Source organism: the organism of the source record quoted next, unplaced genomic scaffold, assembly GCF_019419815.1.
Source record: "Pyrus x bretschneideri cultivar Hongxiangsu unplaced genomic scaffold, Pyrus_bretschneideri_v1 Contig82, whole genome shotgun sequence".
NCBI lineage: Eukaryota > Viridiplantae > Streptophyta > Magnoliopsida > Rosales > Rosaceae > Pyrus > Pyrus x bretschneideri.
The window spans coordinates 779,924-784,632 of NW_025999823.1; positions in this window are offsets into that span (position 1 = coordinate 779,924).

Sequence of the window (4,709 nt, forward strand, 5' to 3'; positions counted from 1 at the left end):
AATATCTCTTCATTATGAATGAAGTGATAAAGAGATATCTCTTTATTATGACTAAAGAGATATTTGGGTGGAAACGTTAAAAGTAAATGACTTTAATGTGTTCCATCATGTATGCAAAATATATTGCCATATAGAAGCTTACAACATTGTTGTTTGGATGGGAAAGTTCATTCATGAACTCTCCATTCGGTTCCAACCAGAAAGTGTATGACACTAATGGGGCGATAGCTCAAGCCAGGGAATCAAGGTCTCATCAAGGTCCGAACTCAAATGAGAGACTGAACCACATGATTGAGAATCATGTATAATGGTGACGTCGTTATTCTCAAGGTTGCTTCTATGGATAACATATAGATATCCATTGTCTAGGCCTACTACTCAGCCATTTATGAAATGAATTACAGAAGAGGTATCATCAATGATGACTAAGCTGATTGGCTCTAGTGCAAGTGGGAGATTGTTGGAAATGTGCCCTAAAACCAATCATATGATGATACTTTACGGACATTTCAAACTAATGTAGTTCATTTCAAACTAATGTAGTTTAAATGTAAAGGGCAAAGATTATTGTTTGAGCCGTCTAATATAAATGTTATATGCTTAAACGATAAGTCCAAGGAATATGTGATTGGAAGAATGCGATCTAAAGAAGTTAGATTCATGAGACCATTCTTTCGTTGACACATCCTAAACGTTCCTGATCATAGGATTGTCAATTGGGCATTGACAGTCCGTTAAGATCAGTACGTGCTATGTCTTCTCTCAGGGAGAGTGACTAGTCTCGAGTCATTGGTGTGTGTGACATCAAGACAAGTACGTAGGTGCTCAATAGAGAATGAGTTCACTGAACACGATCAACGAAGGGTTCTCATATTCATGTCACATGAGAACTCATGGTTGGGATAATGCAAATTAGTCTTTTGACCTGAGGCATCACAGTTGTCTTGTGGTTAGGTCCTTAATCTTTGATTATGTCAACGTCACTCTATCAGGGTGTCCACGGCATCGTTGGGGTTAAGCCACTTAGCCATGGAGGCAAGTGAATGCGCAACAAGGGATCTCTAACCTTCAAAACTGTTTGAGGGAGAATACTCTATGATATGATTTAGAATCTCTGGCCAGAGTATGAATGAGATGTTGGAATGCGTTCCAGATCACATTCAAGGTAATCATATAAGTACAAGATTCACATTGGATAGTAGACATGAATAAACTATCAAACCAAACAATGTGGTCAAGAGTATTGTATTAGAGAAAGACCGTATTGCATTTGTAATCCTAAACTGAATAGGTTCTCCACCTCTTCTGATTAGCTTGGGTAACCATGATATGCTGCTAGGTGTCACTCATGGTTTGTGGAAGCCCTAAAAGTGTATTATCACTAACGGGAGAATTGAAAGTAAGTTTCAATTCACAATCGATTTGAAAGAGTTTGAATCGCCCACTGCCTCGCTAAAAGGAACCTAATGGATCGTACACCGTGTAAGGTAGAGTTTGAAGATTCAACGGAGATGAGTAAGAATAATTAAATGGTTTAATTATTTATGGCAAGGATTAATTAATATGTTAATTAATCAAACGAATAAGTTCGTTAAAGACCTCGGGTTAGTTTTGGGCCGCAAGGCCCAATGGGATTTGAATGTCAAGCCCATTAACTCAAGTTGTATGACAACTTGAATAAAACAAAGGGCTTGAAAGCCCAATAAACCTATAGGCTAGCCATGTGTAAAAGAATAGGGCTTTTGGTCCATTAGGTCACTTATTTGAAGGGACTATATAAAGGACTTTATAGCCTAAAATTTACTAAGGGTTATTTTTGGGGAAAGGATGAGAACACAAGCTCTCTTTTCTCTCAAAAATTTTGGCCAATCTAGAGGGGAATAGCTAGCAATCTTACTTCCTCTAGGTCACTCATTTCTTCTTCAATATACCTTGGTGTGGAGACTTAGAGGTTCTCAATTTTGGGAACTTGGAGAAACCTTTTCATCCAACCAAATCCATGGATCCAAGATGCAAGGAATGAAGGCCCCCTCTTTGGGTGATTAGCCTTTGCTTATGCAAAGAGGAATCTACAAAGGTATTGATTTCTCAACTCACTTTGTTTTGAGTTGAGTCTTGATTCACCTATCTACTAGGCTTTGAATTTCATGGGTAAATGTTTTGTTTTAAGTGCATACAAGCATGATTCCGCCTTTAATTGTTAATTGCATGCTATTGATGTTGCTTAAATGAACATGTTTTTCACAAATTTTCCTTCAAGTGGTATCAAGAGCCTAAGTCTAGTAGTTGGTGAATCCTTTTGTGTTTTGTAGTTCATAGTTTATGATTTGAATGTTGTAATTGTTACAAGCTTTATTCTTGCTTCTTTGAATGTAAATTTTGTTAGAAAATTTGCCATCTCAAATGTTGTAGATGTAGTTCATATGAGCATGAATTTTGGAGCTAAAATTTGGTGCCATGTTTTTTGGGAAATTCGGCCAAATCCAAAGGGTGGAATTTTGGGTTCTTGTTTGACTTGTTAAAATTGTTTTAAAGTGACTTTTGGAACCCCTATGTACCCTAGTATGGTTGTATGTTATTTCCCTTAAGTTTGAGTGGTTTTGGTATGTTTTTGGGTGAAGAATGTTCATGGAGCTCTTATGGGTTTTCATGAATGTTCTTCATTGTTCTTGATATGTTCTTGCCAAGAACAAAAGGTTTGGTGTTTTGATTCAAAGTTTTGATTTATTTCATAAAGTTTTTGTTTTGAAATATTTCTTATGTTTAAATATATTAGATATTTATTTTGAAAAATTAAAGAAATTTTAGTGGGTTGGTGTGTAATGATTTATTCCATTACACACACTCCACTTACAAAAACTTTGAAATTTTTTTTTTATTACTTTGCTTCAAAATCAGCCACCCTAATCAATTAGGGTCCTTGTGGGGTTTTCATGCAATTATATAAAGTTTTGATACTTTTGTGTATTTGCATTTTGACCCAAAAGTTTACGTTTTTACGTAAAAGTCCAAAATCACTAAAAGGACAAATTGTTTTGCTCCTTTAATGAAGTTTTATTTTTTGTGGAAAATTTTGGGTTCTAGTTGTAATTACATGAAGTAGTGGACTTTTGTGTTTTTACAAAGTGACCCCAAAAGTTTAAGTTTTTGCAAAATAGCCCAAAAAGTTGAGGTTAATTGCACTATGGCCCAAACAAGTTGAGGTCATAGCATTTTGGCCCAAATTAGGTAGAGAACAAAATTGTTTTGTTTCTTTAAATGAGAATTGGATTTTCATTTCATTTAGCTCCATTTAAATCAATTCTATGGATACAAAAACCAAATGAAAATGTTGCATTCAAGTTTAATTAGTTAAAGCGTTAATTAATTAAAGAAAGGGTGATTATGAACCTTAGCCTACGATAATTGAGCTATGTGAAAGGCCGTTTCAAATTTGTTTGAACCATGGGAATGTGTAGATTAAATTTTGGTTGTAATTTGATATGATCAATTGTTGTAAAAGAGCATAAGCTCTTCTTTACTTTAAAGTAATTTGATTTGATCAATTGTTGTAAAAGAGCATAAGCTCTTATTTACTTTGAAGTACTCCTTTCTTGTTTTATTCGATATGCATGAAATTGGAGTAGTTGGGTCCAACGCCCAATAAGACAACACGCCTTAATGTGATTAAACGCGTAACTAAAATCAATCACCATCCCTAGACCGAGATTCAACACTAGGCTCGTGTTTGAATCGAATCAAAGGTTCATAGTCATCCTAAGGCCCTAAGGCAACTATATAATCCATCAATGAATGCAAACCTTATGTTAGTAGTATCATATACTCTTGCTTTAAAAACCGTTTTAAAAGCTTAGTGGGAGTATTATATACAACTAAATCAATCAAATGGACCAATAGTTGTAATAGGACCAAAATGTTTTAATTGGATTAAAATGTATGTTTATATGTGATGAGACCTAAAACCCTCAACAAACCAATATTAAGTTGATAAGCGAGAGATGCTTTGAATATCTCTTCGTGGCCTTCCACCGTGGTAGGCTCCAATCGTTTGTGACTTGTACACCGGCTTCACCCTATCATGGGGGAGTACAAAGTGCATGCTTACACTCAGGAGGAGTCTATACGCATATGATGAGGTGAGTGTAGGCAACGAGGATGGCCAATATCATATCATTGTGAGGCTATTCTTGAACCCCTTCATGAACTAAGCATGGTGGGAATAACTTAACTAAGTGCAATGGCGCCGATATCATATCATTGTGAGGCAACATTCTCTAGAGGCCAAATAAGATGGGTACTTGCATGAGATGCAAATGAGTAAGCGTACTCTCTCATTATTATTAATGCTAGCCGATATCGTATCATCGTGAGGTGGGCTTGGTAATAGTGAGCCTCCCATACCCTACTAAGAGTTTCCTCCAAAACTCTCGAATTCTGATGAGGGATATGGAATTTGCCAAAACTAGTGGGTGGTGCTATTTGATTTAAAGACCCGAATCAAATGGCTTAAAATCAATCAATTTATATTCGTTATGTATTTGTTTACCAATATATTTGCAAACGCTATCCAAAACTTGACAAAGAAAAACCGAACGCTTTAATTTCCGGACTTAGTTCTACAATCCCATAGATTGTCTTTAATGGCTTGTAGATGTAACTAAGTAGTCTCATCCTCACAATCTTCCTATTGATAATGTATCATTGGAAGA